Source organism: Lagopus muta, chromosome 1 (genome assembly GCF_023343835.1).
Source record: "Lagopus muta isolate bLagMut1 chromosome 1, bLagMut1 primary, whole genome shotgun sequence".
NCBI lineage: Eukaryota > Metazoa > Chordata > Aves > Galliformes > Phasianidae > Lagopus > Lagopus muta.
The window spans coordinates 176,981,059-177,000,392 of record NC_064433.1 but is presented as its reverse complement, the minus strand read 5'-3'; the positions used below and the strand labels follow the sequence as shown (position 1 = coordinate 177,000,392).

Sequence of the window (19,334 nt, the reverse complement as noted above, 5' to 3'; positions counted from 1 at the left end):
TTCCAGCTGCTCCTCCGCCGGGAGACAGCCAGCGGCACGCGCCCCTCGCCTTCCTCGAGCGGCCCGAGCGGCGCCATGCAGCGAGGCCGGGTGAGGAGGGGCGGCGGGCGGGGGCCGCGCGGCTGGGAGAGCGGGTCGGGCGGGGGGAGCGGGCGGCGGGCGGCGGCCCCGCTGACGGCTGCCCGTTGCAGGTGCTGACGGCGCTGCTGTGCGCGGCGCTACTCCCGCTCCGCTCGGACGCCGCCAAAGCGCCCAAACGCCCGGCCCGGCCCCGGAGCTGCGGCGAGCGGCCCGAGGAGCTGCTGGAGCAGCTGTACGGGCGGCTGGCGGCCGGCATGCTCGGCGCCTTCCACCACACCCTGCAGCCCGAGCCGCCCGAGCCGCCCGGCCGCCAGCGCAACGCCAGCTGCCCCGCGGGGGCCCGGCAGGGCGGCGACAAGAGGTTCCGGCTGCCCGTCAACCTGCGCAGCGCCTCGCCCTGGGCCTACAGGTGACCGACGGGCGGCGGGGGAGCGCCGGGTGGGGCCGGGAGGCGGCGGGGCCGGGCTCCGGGTGCGCGCGGGTGCCGCGGTGCCCAGGCGGCCTGGAGGCGGCCGGGAGGCGGCGGGCCCGAAGGCTGCGCGGCGGGAAGGGGCGCCGAGGGGGGTCCGACGGGCGGGTGCCGGGCGATGGCGGCGGGAGGAGCCCTCCGGGGAGAGCCGGTGGGAGCCCGAGGCGTGAGGTGCGGCCGTACGTCCGGCAGCCTTCGGCACGGCTCCTCGGAGCGATCGTCCTGCCCGTGTGCTGTGTGGCGCGGCGGCCGCCCGCTTCTCCTCGGAGAGGTAATCCCGCCGAGAGGAACACGGCCGATGTGCCCCGTCAGGCTTTCCGACACGAAGTGCTGTTGGAAATAGTACGACAAAGCAAGCGGACGGAGAGCTTTGGAAGCTAAGCGTGCGTACCGCCCGGTGTGATGAACGCCCGCCTGCAAAACTCAGGTATTGGTGCGTCGCTTTTGTCAAATAGCACTGCCTGCAGAACGTGGCTCACTGTGGAAAGCGGGGGGTTCCATTCTCGGCCTCTCTGGGCAGGTGTTTCCTTTCAGTGGGAGCTCTCGTGCTTCACCGAGAACGCTGCCCAGTCACAGATCCCGTTTCTCCTTCATCGTTGGTGCTGTGAGACACTGCAAGATGCGTTTGGAAAGCGTGCAGGACAGAATTGCCCTTTATGAAGAGCGATGAGCTTTGATGATGACAACCTGCTGTTTCACAGGCTGTGCAGGCAGAGCCAAGGAGCGCCCGCAGAAGCAGCTGTGCTGCACCGTGTTCAGAGGACGGCTGTTCAGCGCGTTCAGTCCCTCAGCAGTCTCCCAGATGCCTTCAGAGCTGTTGTGTATCTCCAAAAAGGACACGCGGCCCTCATGAAAGCGCACTGTGACGCAGTGCACCTTGTCAGTGGACAGGCAGTTCCTCTGACATGATCTTGGCCATGTCTTCTCCATGGCAAGGGTATGGTGAAGATCTGCGTACCGCTCTTTCCTGTGTGAGAGACCTTTAGCAGCCTCCCTACGTTTAATTCTTTCAGTCTTTCCCCACAAATTGCTGCCCTTTGCTCATCTTGCAGGAATCCCAGGTGTTTCCTGCTGCTGTTTCTTGGGACTGCCAGGGTTGTTTGGTGGATGGCCAGAAGTGCTCTCAGCCAGTGTTGTGTGAGAAGAGCAAGTGGTCCTCTCCATGTAGATGTTGTACTGAGGGATGTGATTTAGTGTGGAAATAGGGGTGACAGGTGAGCAGTTGGCCTGGCTGATCTCGGAGGTCTTTACAACCTTGGTGTTTCTGTGTTCCTGTGCTTCCTCTGCGCCACAATGGCACACGCCTCAAACGTGAATTTCACTCTTTCAGACTTGCATCAGGATTCCTGCACAGCTCCCGCTGAGATGGGAATGAAATGGGGTGAAAGTAGCTGTGGTGTCAAACTTGAGGTTTCATAGTTAGCGTTAGGACTGCTTTAAATTGAGTTCAGCTTTTGAAATGTGGGAAGTAAGTCACACCGTAGATGCTGTAATCTGCATATATGTATGTTTACAGTCAAGTGAAGATGCACGTGTACTGGCATAACTGTTTGCAGGTGTTTTGTCCCCTTCCAGGATGATCCACATACAAATCACAGAATCTCAGCATCGCAGAATGGCCAGGGTTGGAAGGAACCTCAAGGATCACGAATCTCCAACCCCCCTGCCCAAAATCGACTGATTGAAGCCATCAAAAACGACCGTTTAAGACAAATAGAAGGTGAGAGGTAGTAGTGGAGTCTGTTCCTTCTTGAGTGTGATGCTGTAGGTTTTTGTTCCTGAAAGTATTACAAATAAGCCTTCTCCCTCATATGTGGTGGGTTGTGCTGCTTAAAACTTGCAGCTTCAGGTTGTTGTTTTGTTGTTTGTTTGTTTAATGAGGCTACCGTGTGCAGGGCAAGGAAAACATTAAGAAGTGAGAGCATTGTCAAGGTACAAGGCAGCAGTAGTAGCAGCAGGTTAGACTGAATTGTCAGACTGTCTCCCGAGTGCAGGAAAGGGCAAGAGCAAGGTTTGGTTATTTCTTGCATACCTGATTTTGACATTGTGATGTGTTTGTGTGTTGGTTTTACAGTTGGTTAGTGTTTGTTTGTTTTACCTTAGGAAGTCCATGGCAGAGGCTTATATCATGGCAGCTGCTAAACTGATAGCACCAGTCCTTGAGCCATCTTTTGCTGCGGGCTATGACTGGTAAGAGCTCAGCACGGCTTCTTTCTGTCTAAGCTGCATGCCAGTCTGGGGTTGGTTATGAACGTGAGGGCTCTGGAGAGTGCAGTTTGCTGCACATCACAAGGGTAGGGTGCAGGCTGTATTCAGTTGGACTCTGTAATGCACTGGAGGAAAAACCAGAGCATATTCTGTGTTTAAAAAAGAATTGTGTTGCATCAGTGAAAGTCGGCGATGAAATATGTTCTAATCTGCTGGCTGTGAGCACAAGGGAAGCTTTGTCCAATGGAGCTGAGTTTGAAAATTGCAGAGCCTGCTCAAAGTCTCAGCAGACATGATGTCCATGTACACACAGAGCACAATGGCAATGGGTCTTTAAGTTAGAAGGTAATGTAATGAAGGCTTGTCATGGTATGGAACACAGGTATCGACATGTTAGGAACGTTTATTTGCCTTTCATTTGTAACTGTAATATTTCTGTGTATGTACGTGTGAGATAACATCTCCTTGGATTTACAGCTTAGCTTTTGCTTTCTGCTGTGTTTCTTACATCAGAGTTCTATTTTCTTGAAAGGAAAAATAAAAAAAAAAAAAGCCAACTTCAATTAGGACAGGAAATTCAATTAGGACAAGAAGGAAACTTTCCTTGCTTTGCCCTTTGTTGGCCAATTAGGAGTATTTACAAACACTGAAGGGCTTATAATTCTAGTTCATTAACTAAGTAACTTACACTAAGTTGAAATGATGAAATAATCTCTCACACTGATGACGTGCTTTGTCTGCCAGAGCCCACAAGGTGGTGTCTGATGATTTAATGTCATAGAATTCAGTCATTTCCCTGCTTCTGCCTTTGGACTTCCCAGAGCAGTACGTATTGTGAACATTACTGTGTTGCTTTGCAACCTAGCACATGCTTAGGAAGGCCGATTTGTTTGCTCTGTAGTTTGTTTGTTTGTTTGTTTGTTTTCTCCTTCAAGGGATCTTAAGACAGTTCATTTATTTCAGTTTGTCAGGTGCTCAGTTTCCTTCATGCACTCCACAAAACGCTTTCCATTAAGTAGAATGTTGTCTTTCATACCTGTTCTGGCTGACTAAAGAACTCCGCAGTGAGATGTGTGGAATTGTTGGCTGGGTGTCAGGACAGATTCTCTTCCCCCTTTGAGGCTGAGGTATTGAAGTAAAAAAAGGAATAGCTAAGAACCCCTTTGGGAAAAGGAACTGGCAGCAAGAGTTTACCTTGGAGTGGCTTTTGCCAAGATACATTTTGTGCATCAGATTTCTTTCTGTTGCAGGTGTGTTGAAGCAGTAAAAGCTTCCCACTACGTAGAGTTAGCCAACGACCTGGAGATAAATAAATCACTACTTATCTGAGACAACGGGATTTTAACCAGGTATAGTAACTTTTCACATCCTTTCTTTTTCCTATGGTATTGTCAGAGACATCTTATGTGGCCGCAGCACATTTCTCAGCAACAGTAGGAGCAATTTAGGCAAGCCCCATGATTGTGTTGATGCTGCTCATGAAGGTAACGTAGTACTGGAGAGAGAACAGTTAATCTCAGTGAAATGTCTACTGTAGAAGTTGCAATGAATGCAGTTCACTTCAAAATTAAGACACCTGAACTCCTTGTCAGGACTTTCCTGGCTGTCCAAGTTGTGAGTGCAATTAATGCAGATGGAGTCAGAGCAGTCACTGGAGCCCTGAGGGCAGTTTCTGCTGGTGAATATTATGCTGATCTGATCTCATGGCAAAAACTGTTACAGGTCTCAAGTGCTAATTTCTCTGAAATTTTAAAGAGATTATTGAAATACATAAGGAATATTTTCAGCTTGAAGAGTCTGTAATTTTTGTCATCCTTAATCTTTTGAAATTCTACTCTCGTGGTACCCATGAGAAGCCAGAAGTGCAGGAAAACTAACTGAGAAATGACTGATACAGTGTTGGTTTTGTTCATTTAGGAGAAGGAATTGGCACAAGCAACAACCTATGCAGATTTAGCTGTCAGTTCTGATAGGTACAACCCAGCAGCACTAACTAACAAAGGAAACACCGTTTTTGCAAATGAAGACTACGAAAAAGCAGCTGAGTTTTATAAAGAGGCTCTCAGGAATGATTGCTCTTGCACTGAAGCACTGCATAACCTTGGTAAGCCAAACATGCTTTTGTGATTGAGTTTTTGTCTAAAGGTAATGCTAGTGTTTCTGAGAATCTGGCTTTTACTCTTTCCTTGTGTATGTATGTATAGTAATTGTTAGGACTTTATTCAGTAATTGATGTTGTAGTAGTCTATGATCTTCCTGTCTCTTCTACAAAAAATAAACCATGAACTCATCTGCAGTTACCAGTTGGTGATGGTAAGTCACTTTGTTTATCAAAATGGACATAGATATTCCTATCTACCAAACCCTGCTCATTTTAGCAGCATTCAACCATTGCCAGCATTGTGCTCCTGGGAGCCATTCCTTTTCCTCATTCATCTTGGTCAAAAAGTGAGATGAGTTGTGTTCTTGGTCTTTGCTTATCTTGGTGTTCCTTGCCTTTATCACCTAATGTTGTAACAGCGGAAAGCATTAAAGAACTGTAAGGATGATGTAAGTAATAGAGATCACTGGTGTCAAGGCAGTTACAGCGCTGTTGGCTTTCATGTCCCTACTTATTTCTCCTGGTTCTTCTCTTAATTAATGAGCTGAATCCATCTTTTTCCCATTGCGCTTACGTTGTCCCCTTTTTTATTTTTATTTGTTAGGTTTAACATACAAGAAGTTAAACAGAATAGATGGGGCTTTGGATTGTTTCCTGAAACTCCATGCAATAGTTGGAAACAGTGCTCAGGTCCTTCACCAAATAGCAGCCATGTATCCTTTTCTGTGTCATGATGAGGGATGATGCCTTTGGTGAACTCGTATCAGCTGAAATACGTGTTTAAGCCATGTCAGGAAGACTAAGAAATTTACTGTAGCATCCACTATGATGAGGATGATTGTCCCTAGATTGATTGTCTGATATTTATAAAAACAAGGCCGGAACTTAAACCTTCTGTGACATTTCCAGTGAAGCAAGTGGAGAAATATGTTAATGCTGCTCCTGCTGCATTAATCAGCGTGTGTATCAGGGAATAGCTCAACATTGACGGTCAGTATTAAAGTGTGTCCTGGAGTATTCAAAATGCAGCTGATTTTAATTTGATAATAATGTCATACCTGTAAGCACAGTTGGATAAGCCTTAAGGAAAAAAATAATAGGTGTAATGAAAGTGCTGTTCTGCTGGGAAGCTGTGCTGAGGCTAGTGGTACGTGTAAGAAAGGAATTGTCTCCCAGCGCTGCAAAAGCAGAAACAGATTGGAAAGCCAAGCACAGGGTGGGTTATGTTTTGGCTTCACACATCACCAGGGGTATGCTATAGTTGAACATTGTTTAACACTGTTTCTGAGCATGTGCAAACCCTAATAAAACTGTCCCTAAAGCAGAACAGATTCCAATTGCTGCAGTGCACTTTTAAGAATGAAAGTAAGAGATGAGACAGTCAGCAACCTCCAAAAATGCCAGAGGATTATGGTTTGTATTTCTTGCCTCGCCCATGTACAAAAGCATACACTACAATTGGATCAGATGGAGAATTTCTGTGCTCCGCAGATACGTGAAACAGTTTTCCAACAGTGATTGCAGGCTTCTTCCATGAGAAACAGGGTTCAGCAGAAACTTTAACGTTGTGTTTGGAAGTAGCTGTAGCTCAGAGTACTGCAGGTGGGAGCTGCTGTGTGGCTGAGGAGGGGAGAGCGTGCTGTAGGCCTCGTGAAAATGAAAGCTGCTTCTGTAGTCTGGGCCAGAATTCAACATTTCCTATGCTGTCCTTCTTAGCCATACAGCAGAAGGTTTCTTGGTAGGCAAAAGTCTGTTCTTAAGGATAGCACTTTTGCTTCATCAATTACTTAAGGACAAAATGATGTATTACAAAATACAAACTCAAGTGTCAAGGTCAGAAATAGATGAGAAATGATTCTCACACTTGACTCTTATTAAAATAGAAGTGAAATTATTGGCTGACATAAAAGCTACAACTAAGCCCAATTTTGTTGTTTTTTTTTTTTTTTAAGGTGAAAGAGCAGCTGAAGCCTCTGATCCATTTTTCTTGTTTTTGGCAAAAGATACTTGCTGATGATGAAGAAAATATCATAGATTCATATAATGGCTTAGGTTGGAGGGGACCTTACAGATCATCCAGTTCCAACCCCCCTGCTGTGGGCAGGGTTGGCAGCCACTAGGTCAGGCTGCCCAGGGCCCCATCCATCCTGGTCTTGAATGCTTCCAGAGGTGGGACATCCACAAACGAATGTCTAACGTAAATCTCCCTTCTTGTAGCTGATAGTCATTCCCCCTTGTCCTGTCACTGTCAGAAAGTGTGAAAAATCAGTCCCTCTCTTGCTTGTAATCTGCCTTCCATTACTGGAAAGCTGCAACGAGATCAGTGCGGAGCCTTCTCCAAGCTAAATGAGGCCAGCTTTGTCAGCCTGTCTTCACAGGAGAGGTGCTCCAGCCCTTGGATCTTCTTTGAGGCCCTCCTCTGAAGCCACTTCAGCTGCTCCCTTCTGCTGGGGGCCCCAGAGCTGGGCGCAGTACTCCTGGGGGGGCCTCGCAAGGGCAGTGCAGAAGGGGATAATCCCCTCCCGCTGCCCGCTCTCTTCTCATGTAGCCCAAGATGCTGTTGGCCTTTTGGGCTGTGTGCTCCCATGAGCTGCTGGCTCATGCCCAGCTTTTCATCCGTCAGCACTCCTAAAGTCCTTCTCCACAGGGCTGCTCTCAAGGAGTTATTCTCCCAGCCTGTATACGTATCTGGCGTTGCCTTGACCCGAGTGCAGCACCTTGCACTTGGCCTTGTTAAACCTCCTTAGATTCTTGTGCACCCACTTTTCATGCATGTCCAGGTCCCTCTGGATGACTTCCCTTCCTGGTATTGTGTCCACTGCACTGCTCAGCTCGGTGTCACGGTAAAGAAATGATTAAAAGTCTGTGTTTAAAACAGACAAAAAAACCCTCTATCAATATGCATCCCCACTACAGTGACTAGTATATTTATCTAGTATGTGGATTATATTATATAAATTAGTTGGAAATCTGAGTAAATTAAAAAATCATCACTGCTGTTCCTTATGCTCCTAATGCTGTTCCTTAACTGAAGAAAACTCAGCTATGAAATCTTGGAAGATCCCAATCAAGCCATAGAGTGGCTCATGCAGTTGATCAGTGTAGTACCAACTGACCCACATGTGCTTTCAAAACTAGGGAAATTATATGACAAGGAAGGTGATAAATCCCAAGCCTATCATTATTACTATGAGGTATTTGCTTTCTGTTACTTTCTCCTAATTGAAGAAAACAGTGCCGTAGTTTTCTGTGTCAAGTTAACGACTGATTCCTTTAAACTGTTCAAAATGTCATCCAAAAGAAGAAAGAATGGCCTTTGTCAGGTGGGGGTTGCAGGTAGTTGACAAAATGTAATTTTTGTAGTCAGGTCCCAAGGAAGCACTTAGTCTGTGTTTCCTCCTGGCATACGACCTCCAACTTTTCTTTCCCAAGTGGTCGTTGTTTACATTGGGCCCTAACAGTTTCCATTTAAAACTCACTCTGACACTCGAGATTAGAAGTGGGTACAATCAATGTGATTTTAAAGGTGCTTAACTTGACAGCATGAGTTGGAAGGTGTACCTGTGTGATGGATATGGAGATCAATGTATGTGTCTGTGTTTGATTGCTAGGCATTAAGTATGCACAGTTGCCTCAAATGAGACACCCTCTCTCCTTTCAAGCTGGCAGTGATTTCTAGAGATGCTTTGGTTTCTGAAATGGGAATAAGGCAAGAAGCCATTTTGTAGTCCAGCAGTTCTTTTTGTGTACATGTAACGTGAGGATGAGCAGCGTTGCAATTCTGAGTGCTGGTGGAGTTGTACATGGTTGTAATTTTGGTGCCTGTTTCAGTGGAGATTTCTAAGAATCTGCTTTACACACATATGCATTTCTTGGAACAGTATGCTTGTAGGTGAGTTTTCTGTCAGAGTGATTTGAGTGTGAAATTGTATTAGGTAGCATTGTTTACCAGTGTAGGTAATGTGTTCACAGATAGACCTGATATAAGTACACATCGTAGCTGTTGCAGGCTGTGTAAGTAGTACTTCAAGTCAGGTTGGATGGAAAATGTGACAGACTTATCTCAGGTAACTTCTAAAATACATTCTGCAATTAGAAAACGTGGCATACTGTTTTTTTTTCCCTCCTCCTCAGGATTGCTGAGCGTAGTACACTGCTTCCATTCACATAGAACGTATTTTTGGCAGCTGGGGAATGAAACACTTGAGTCAGATATTGCAGAAGTGACATACAGATGTTGTTTATCACTACAGTTGTGTTTCTTTCACCTCTTCCATTTTGTCAGTCGTACCGTTATTTCCCTTCAAACATTGAGGTCATTGAATGGCTTGGAGCCTATTGCATTGACACCCAGTTTTGTGAAAAAGCCATTGAGTACTTTGAGAGAGCAGCACTTATCCTGTGAGTAATTCTTCTTTTATGTCTATTTAAAAATTCTGTGATCAGACATCCATGATTGCACTCAGAGATAACTTTAGTATTGTAAGCAAGTGTCAGAGCAAACTGTTTTGGAACACCATGTAAATTTCCCCAAATCTCTGTTTGTTTACGTGGTGTTTCTGTTTTTTTCTGTGTTATTTCAATGTTAAGAAAGGGCCCGAGATGGTATTAGCTATTAGAACCTTTTTTCTCTATCCTCTGTCATTAAACACAGCAATGCAGTAGGGAACACGTTGTATTCTAAGTCAGAAAAGTGAGATTGTGAGACAGACGCATTGCTCCTAAGTGAGAAATCACATTAACTTATTCTGAATAATCAAATTAAGACTGTGCTCCTGATTTTAATGTCAGTCTGACAGCTTGGAGAAATGGCATCGATAGTATGCAGATCCTCAGATGCAGACTGCTTTCTTCCATTCTGCTTGAGGCTCCTTCTTTCCTCATGAAAATGTCTTCAAACTCTTATTTTTGTAGGAAGCTGTTCATAGGATTCTATTGTCAATCCAGCTTTTCATTTAAAGTAATTCAACTCAACTGTGTGTAGGGAAGGATATAAAAATGTGCAGATATAGGTGCAGTAAAATACTAAAGCCAGGTCAACCAGTTGGTGCAGCAAACAAATGTGTGCAAATGGCAAAGGTAACATGAAGAGCAATCGGTGCTGCAGTAGTCGATCCTTGTAAGGCATCGTGTCCCCTGGAAGTGATGCAAAAAGCTTAGTCAGAAGACAGGAGCTTGGTCAAAATACAGGACCTTACAAAGTGGTTTTGAATAACTGACATATGAAATTCTACATGGTTATCTACGATTATCATCTGCCTTTCATACAGAAATGGTTTCTCTGTGGGATTTTGCCATTATTAGTAAAGAATACAGCACAGATACTTGGGTGGTTATTTGTTATTGAGATCATCTAAGTGTGTTAATTGATAAATATGAAAGTCAGGATATAAGTTGCTGAATAAGTATCATTATTGATTGGAAATAAAATTACATCTAGTAACCTGAGCCCTGAACAGGAGAAGATGACACGCAAATATACTGTGTGTGAACTGACCAAATGAGCTGCTTGCTAGGAAGAGTCTCTACTAGGGTGGAATGTTTCAGAGGAGTTTCATAGTAGGTTTTTACAAATCTGTGCAGAATATGTTGCCTATTTATTGTGTGCTTACAGTGTGCCCAACTTTGTCTTCTTGATGTGCAGACCTACCCAAGTGAAGTGGCAGCTGATGGTTGCCAGTTGCTATCGGAGAAGCGGTAAGTTCAGGAACATTTTCTGCAGTGAGTTGAGAAATTTTGTTTTGATTGATGTTTTGATGTTGTTTTTTTCTTCTGATCTTTTCTGTCTCCTGTGAGTTCTGGTGCTAAATCTTGTTTAAAATGTCAGTTACGTATTATTTTGTTGTAAACTTTCTGCGTGTGTGCAATAAAGCAGGACTTGTCTTTCAAGTGTGAGAAGTATGCCTGTACTGACTTACGCAGGAAACGTTCCTTGTGCTCTTAAGTACTTAAAATAAGGATATAACATAGATCTAACATAGTCATTAGATTGTGAAGTTGCTTAATTCCCATTTGTTTTCAACAAGAGATGTAATCTTTGAGGTGTTTCAGTAGTACATGTGTTGCACAAGCAGTCTTACTGTGCAGTTTCTTACTGGGAATATTACGTGTCCATAAGCAAAACAGAAAGTGCCTCAGCTATCGAGGTTCTTTCATCACATCATCTTGGCTCGCCTTTTGAGCTGTCCCATTTGGTCACTCTTCCTTCTGCTTTTTTAGAACTCTGCAGCACTGGATCTCTGAAGAAATTAGGGATTGTCTCTGGTTATTGAACTCAGCAATGGAAAAAGGAACAGGACCTGGGAAAGGCAGTGAATTAATAGCAGTCAGTGCCACTGAAGGAGAGGCAGATTAACTGCTTTCCCAGCAAAGAAATCCTGGCTGTTTATTTACCTCATTCGTGAGTCACTGATAAAATTTCCAGCTTATCATGTTTAACACAGAGCAGATTCAGTTGTTCTCTGTCTCACGTCAGGAAAATAAAAACAGTGAGATGTGAACAAACTTTTTGGTCAGTGATATCATGGAGGTGAATTTGAGATTCACAAGCTCTGTCAGTCCTTTGCATGCTAATCAAGCTGAACCAAATTGAAGGCGAATTACTTTGCTACTAGATTGGCGAAAACCACTTTTGGGGCAGAAGAGAAGGGGAGAGACATAAGCAAGTATTCTGATTGAAAGAAACACAGCAGAGCTCAGCAGTTCCACCTTTCTATTTGAGCAGTCCATCTATCTGCAACCTTGGATAGGCATTAGATGTGTTATCTATGCTGTGTAGGTAAGGATGTATCACATGTACAGGATGCACCTAATGTATCACAGGACAGCAGGGTTCTAGCAGGCAGAAAAAGGGCAAAAATCAGGAAGCTGTTTTTCATAGAATAATCTGGACGCTTTTCAAATGCTTTCAATTTTTGCTGTTGAGTAGTATTTAATGATTGTGAAGCTTGGTTTCCTCAAATTTGGTCTTACAATATTAAATCATGTATTAAAATGAACAGAAGCAGTGCTGTCGAACTGTATGTATTCCTCTTCAGATATTCCTTTTTTCTTTTTTTTCTTGTTTTTTGAATATGTGGTAACATTGGTAGGAGACGTCTGTTTTGTTTGCAGGTAACTACCAGAAAGCTCTAGAGAAGTACAAAGTCATTCACCAAAAATTCCCAGAGAACGTTGAATGTAAGTTGTTTCATTGAGTGGTACAACCATCAAAGAAAACCTTGTTACCTTAAATCTGTTTGTTGGTGATCCATACGATGTAAGTAGTTTTTGTGCCCAGATGTTGTTTTGAACTAACATTTTTGTTCCAGCTTGTGCCCCCGTATTCGGTTATTGTTTGTGACAACACAGAGATGGGATTTAAGAAGTACTGGGGTTCTGCTGAAGAAGAAATATGGAAATGAGCTGACTGTAGTTGACTGGCTGAGCTCACTTTCTTGCCTACTTGCTACATTTTATAATTACTTCTGGTAATTTTGACTTCTGGTCCCCACCAGTTGGAACTCCTGCTGTAAATTTCCAGATCCAAGAAGGAAAAAAGGTGTAGTAAAATTTTTACCAAAGCCCGTCCTTCCAAAAGGAGGTTGAGAGTTCCTAAGTGCAGTAGGCCAAATAGTCTCCAGGAAACCCTTAGAGAATTGCATAGTGCGCTACAGGAAACCGCTTGGACGAGAAAGATGTTTTACAGAAGCTGTCACACCTGTAGTCTAAATGATGAAGTCCTGGAGCACACAGGGCCTGTGACTGGTTGCCGTGACGTCCTCCTACATCTCACACTGCTGTACTAATTGCCAACAACGAGGTTGTCCCCAACAAGCCTACGCTTTGACATTGAAACGGGAAGAGCTTTCACTGTATTTCAGAACAAAATTGTATCATTCTGCTTTAACAAAGGTGCTTCTAAGAGGAAGCATTCAGTTCTGTTGTACAAGATCAATTCAGTAGTAGGGCTTCCCCAGGTTGCAGGCAAAATGTCACGTTCTCATTACTCACTTGGAGTATGTGAGAAACTTTTAGAAATGCCACTATTTTTCTGAATGGTGTTTCAACAAGTTAGAAAATTGAGGCAGCGGTTGGACAAGAAATTCAGCTGATCTAAGAGTTTTCTACTGCAGAAATAATGGTTCTTCACTCTTCCCTTTCCGGCTGTATGCTCCCAGCTTTCTTCCTTATGCTGTTCTGATACTGACCTGATCCCTCAGTGAACAATTGCAGCTCCCTTAAAGCAGCAGAAAACTAACCTAGTGCAAAAATAATAATTAAAAAGTGTATATCTGTGAAAGAAGTTGAGAGAAGCGGCTTGTGTCCTGCTTGTCAACATCCTTCTGAGGCAGAAATAAACACATAGGAATAGCATCGATGTTTCAAGAGTCTGGTCCAGCATCTCCAATGACTGCTGTTAGGGATCCTTTTGTTTCCACTGTGCAGTTCTATTTGCTCTTTGTGTTTTTTATTCTGTATAGTTGATATTTGGAAAATGGACTAGAGCAACAAAAGAACCCAAAAAGCAGCAAACCATTCTGATTCACTTGGCATGTATAAAATTATTGTTAAGAAAATGCTATTGACAGTGGCTCCTCAGTAATAAGTTAGTACCATTATACTTTCCAGTTTCCAAAATGTTCGTCAAGCATTCTGAGCTGAAGGAATTGAACATGTTTTGCATCCTCAGCTTACATAAATGACGTTAGCACTGTTTGTGGGTGTAGCCACTGCATCACAGAAAGTGTTGCATTTGTGCACAGCATCGTAACTTGCATAGTGATGTTGGACTGGCATCACCTTGTATTCCCAGCTGTTTGCAGTGGTCCGTGCTGCCATTCAGTATGTCCAGTCTGGGGAGGGTGCATTTGTAGTTGGAGCTGCTTGTAAGCCTTTCTCTCACAGTGGTTTGTTCTTCAATTAGGCCTCCGATTTTTAGTTCGTCTCTGCACAGATATGGGACTGAAAGAAGTCCACGAGTATCTGACAAAACTGAAGAAAGTGGAAAAATTAAAGGAGATAAGAGAGCAGGTAAGCCTATTTCTTCCTGCAGTACGGACCGCGTACCACAGACAAAGCTAAGACAGTATTGATGGCACTTTCAAATAAAGTACGTATGAAATTCCTGGCATGGAGAGGCTCATGTTTGGTGGTTTGGGTTCTTTAGTTTTACATGAGCGGTCAGCATTAAATCTGTCTGAATGTTTGTTGAGCACTGGGTTTTCTGTGATTTTAAATACTAGTGAAAAATGGGTTATGTGGCTGTGCTGGGAATGCTGGAGCCACACGCATAATTCAGCTCCTCTGGAATGTCGTCTGTGACTTTTGATTTAAAGGCTCTTCCTTTTTCTGTTGGCGAGAAGCTTGGAGGGAAGCTGCACTAATGGTCCTGAACACGTGATTCAGTAGCGTGCACACGTTTCATGCAGCATCTGAATTCTGTAGGATACAGAGATCACTTGTATTGATAGATGAGTGCTTGAAATGCTGACTATTTGTGCCTGACCGTAGAGCAGTCCCTTTCTGAGATGTGCCACCTGGTAACTGACAGTATGTGTGTATGAGAACTTTGTTTTTTAGCCAAGAGAAGCCATTTCTGCCATGTGAGGCAGAGGTATTGCTTTGATGAACTGTCAGAGTTTTCACATAGCTCTAAAGAAACACGGCTGGAAGATGTTTATGGTACCTTCCTCTGAGCAAGAGAGCCGAGTTTTTAAGCGTAGTTTTTGAAGTGTTTGCCTTCACCTTCATCTTACATTTAACACTCAACGGCAATTTAAGTTTTGCTGTACATTGCAGTGCCACGCCAGGCATTCAAAATTTCAGACCTATGGGGTGAATAGTTCTTTTCATACGTTTCCTTACTTCCCCACCTCCCTTGAAACGCTACAATAACAACACGCCTGCAGGATTTGCAAGACATTAATGAGCAGAGGCCACTTTGAACTCATGCAAGGAGGTCTACGTTGCCTGTTTTTTCAGCTGTGCTTCACAGGGGTTCATCTGAACTATTTTTTTGTGCATGTTCCTTGTATAAATTGTATCTGAAGAAGAACAATTTATTGAGATGGTCTGTTTGAATTTCACAGGACTCTAGTTTTACATAAACATTGGCTTTAACACTGATTTGGGGACAGTTCTGTGCTTTGAAAACATAGAGTTTATTAGTGGCAGTAGGATAAACGCCACTTAATGTTCTTCTTCTGTTTTAGTAATAAGCTAGGTGGGGTTTGTAATAATTATTTCTAACTTACATTAGTGAATGGGGGCTCTGTTCTCTTCTTTTTGAACCCGTTCCGCTGTTCTGCAGCGCATTAAATCTGGCAGAGATGGCAGTGCACGTAACCGCAGGGAAGGAAGTGCTGGTGGAGGTAAGTACTTAATGCCTCTGCTTAAATATCGGGCTTGTCAGGATTTGAAAGAAAATAGTTTTTCGTAAAATGTTTGTGGAACCTGCTTGCATTTATAAATGCACACAACCAAGCCTTGAGGAATCATCCAGTAGTGTTTGTTGCGAGTTCAAGAGTATTTTGTGCTACCAACCCTGTAATTGGAAGACCTCTGTGTACCTTCTTGCTCCTTCTTTCTCGTTTCCCAGTAAGGCAGAGATGAAGTGCTGGAGGCTTCCTTGACGAAAAGCTCATTCTCTTGACTGTGAAGTCTCTCTGCTCCCAGAGATCCACAATGCTGAGGTTCCTAAATGTGAAACTGTAGGAAGGCAAATCTGGACGCTTGCCTGTGCAGTCTTTTCCTCACTAGGCAGTCGACAGATTGCAGAGCTAATGATTTTTCCCTTCCATTCTTAAATCCTGAGACATTAATACTGTTAAACCTGACTGTTCCCCTCTGCTGTTCTGAGGAAACTACCAGAGTTCCGGCTACTTTGGCCAGCTGGAATAAAGTCCATTTTGACCCAGATAGGAAATTATTCCTTGCTATTCTGCTTTCATTTTTATTTTGCATCATTCAGTCTCAGAACTGACCTCGAACTTGTCCTAGCAGTAATTCTTAATGTGATGCTCAAGATACAGTGTCAAATTTGTGAAAGAATGGAAAAAAGCATTTGGGGAACAAGCCTGTATTAAGAGCGTGTTTGGGAAGCCTCTGCTGTATGAAGTCAGTGGCAAAGATCCAGCCTGCCTGGAAATAACTGGGAAAACAAGCAGAGGTACAAAGAAGGTTCTGTATTGAACCTGGAGTAAAATTTTTGTTGAGAGTCCTGATTGAAGGTTGTGGTGAGTGTGTGTATGTATGTCTGTATATCATACATATGCATCTTGTATGGTGTATATTTAGATATATATATATATATTTATACATACATCTGTATCTCAGTGGAGTCAAAGGCATGGCATCTTTTTGACATGGGGAACATGATCAGTGAAGAAGTTGTGGCAACAAACGTGAAGGATTACACTGTAGCTTGTCTACCGTGTGCTGAGGAAGACGAAGGGAAAGCCAAAGACTAAACCATCATTTTAGCCAGTGTTTGGCATTGTTTCTGGGTTATGAATCTGTATTTTTCAGCCTAAGAAGTGTCTGCAAACAGCTTGCGTGGAGACGCACATGAAGTATAAATGAGGATTACTTTATTTCAAGATCTGAATACGCATTGGAAATACTGCTGTCTCCATTGCCAGAAAATAAACATTTGTACGCATTTGCAGTTTCATCTCTTACAGTGTTGTTGCCAAGACCAAAAGGGATAATTTTCCTTCATGGCACGGGAGATTTGTCATCATTACTGACTCCAAGGAGGCGTGGAATCATGCTTAGTTTATGACTTGGTAGCTAAATGAAAGTACTTGCTAGCTAATGGAAGTGCATATGCATTCCCAGTAGTTTAGATACGATGCGTGTTTTTCTTTCTTTCCTCTTACCAGCCCTGTGCCTGGCATCCCTAGGAGAAGTTCTTTCTGCAAGTATTTCTCCCCTGTACTTGTAGTAGGGGCATTAATAGTTCAGACTTCCTTGTTGTAGGAAATGTTACTTAAAAGTGCTCAGTGAAGGAAGCTGAGATGGAAGAGAAGCCAGCAAGGTGTGTGCTTAGAACCTTGCTTTGTCAACGTGAATTAACACAGAAGAAGCACAAGATGCAGCAAAGCATACTTTGAAGACTACAAATAGAATATGCATGGATAGTGCAAGGAGTGGAAGGAAATGGACCCAAAAAACTCACATGTGTGTGAGCGTCAGTATAAAGCCTACTCTTGTGTGGTGAGAGGAAAAGAAGCATTACGTCTGAAGTGCTTACCCACATCTGAACACATTTGTTCGATAAGCGCAAAAAGTTTCTTCTCTACGTGAATATCAGATTGATGGCTTGTGATCTTTTTCCTTCACATTAGAAGGAGATTGCATCAGCACATACCCTTAACATTTTTGGTGATTAAAAAAAAAAGGAAAAAAAACCTGAAGGATTTTTAACAGCACGTCTGAGTTTCAGCAGTTGTTTATCATGTCTCCCTCATGAAAGGATGGTCTCGCTAAATCTTGTTGGAAAGAAAGCTGAAGTTATGTTGTTCTTGTATCACGATTTCACAGCACATGACAGCAAGTTCCTTGCCTTTTCACTGTTTTTTTTTTGCCTTCCAGATGCTGGTGGTAGCAAAGGGGAAAGGCTGAGTGCCAAACTGAAAGCTTTGTCTGGAACAAGTGAACCCTATGAAAGCAGCAGCAGCAAAGCAATAGGCAAGTGGGCATCTTATGCCATGCGATTTTCCAGACCCTCAGAGAGAAGGGAACGAGAAAGGTGATGTTACTGGAAGAGCAGTGTAATAATTGCACAATCAGGAAAGCGTTTTCCCCATGAAATAATCGTGATGAATGCCGTCAGTTTCATTGTTCAGAGCTCCCTTTAAAGGATCTGTAGGTACTAAGGAACGTGGCCCAATGATACTGTTTTTCTGCTGCAAGGTTTGGTCAGGAAAAAGATCTTAAAAATCCAAATGTGGTATCTTCTTCTCCTTCAGTGATCTTTCTAGTCTGCATTTCAAAGAAGATACCTTGACAGCCGTGTCATGTTAGAAAGCAGTCTCCTGTTTGATTAGAGGTGTTTAAAACCAAGCCAGAAGTACTTGCAGGTAACAGTTTCAAATGTCCTTGTTTGAATCCCAGATGCTTCCTACACAGACCCACTTGGCCCACAAGCAGAAAGACCTAAAACTGCAGCAAGGAAAAGAACAGAGGAAGATGACTTTGCTGATGAAGAACTAGGAGAGGATTTGCTTCCGGAATAATGTGGGTCCACTCAAAATCTTTTTTCCTTTTTAGCAAAGCAGAGCTTCTTCAGGGTGGTTTTGTACCAGTTTTCAAGAAATAAATGTTGAAACACTTTGTGTGTATGGGACCGTCTATGAAACACTTTGGAGTTGAAGCTACAGCGTGTTTTACGATCGGTGACAAATAAGTGATGCTTGGGTTATTTGACTCCTGCACTGAAACTGCAGAAAGCGAAGATTCCAATGCAGGCAGGTGAGGGGCGGGCCTTCCATCAGCGCCTGCTATTCAGTCACCATGGCGATGCGGCAGCAGTGTCACAAAGGCTAGAACAGTGGAACCCGCCCCAGCGGGTATATAAAGGGCCCTGCCGGCGAGCCAGCAGCCCAGAGCAGAGCGGGCAGCAGCGGAGCAGGAGCTGAAGTGAGAAGGGATCGGGGAGGGGAGGGCCTGGGCCTGGGGCTGGGGCTGCTATGAGACAGGACAGGCAGGAGCTAGGGCTGACCTTAGAAGGGGGGCCGGGGGGCGGGCTCTTGCATCCCAGTCACGCACCTGTGTCCGGAGACACCAAGTGTGAGCAACCTCTGGGCACAGGTGGTGGTGGAGGGCTGTTTTGTCTTGTAGGCCAGGACGGGGACGCGGCCGGAGCGCGGCAACTGCTGGTGTCAGCCTGCAGCCCTCCATCGGTGAGGAGAGCTGCGCAGCGCCGGCCCTCGCTGTTCCTGTGGGACAGTCTCCAAGGTCTGTCTGCCAATAAAGCTTGAATTCATCAATCCCTCGGTTGGTTCCTCTCCTTTGTGCCGTCGCTCTTTCCTAGGATACGTGTCGATCAAACCAATAAATATGTATTGAACACCCTTCCTGTGTACCCAGGGATCTGATGGCTCTGAGGTCACAGAGCCCCATGAAGGTGCGTGACCAACCGCCACGTGCTCAGGGCAGCGCCACGAGGCGGGAGGCCAGGAGGCCGGGGCAGCCCGTGCCGCTCCGTGCAGGGCGCACGTGGGGCTCAGCTGTTGCCAGGAGCGCAGCGGCACGGTTTCCAGGCGAGGCCGGGGAGGGGTAAAGCACGTCAGCGCCTTAGCTGCCTTCTCGGAGAAAACAGCGCTTATCCTGAGGGATCGATGCGCACCGACTCCAGCGCGCCTCACAATAAAGCTGTGTTTCACGAGCCCATCGCTCGGCTCTGCGGTTCGCGCGCTGCTCGTTTCCTTCCGAGCTCGGGGCCGGGCTCTCTCCCCGCCGGAGCGCTCGCCTCCTCCGTGAACGCCCGCG

At 44.7% G+C, this 19,334-nt stretch overlaps 1 pseudogene; it reads left to right on the top strand.

The window, feature by feature from the left end:
• Nucleotides 1-1,289: 1,289 nt before the first annotated feature.
• LOC125687985 (intraflagellar transport protein 88 homolog) lies at nucleotides 1,290-18,493 on the top strand (annotated as a pseudogene).
• Nucleotides 18,494-19,334: the final 841 nt, after the last annotated feature.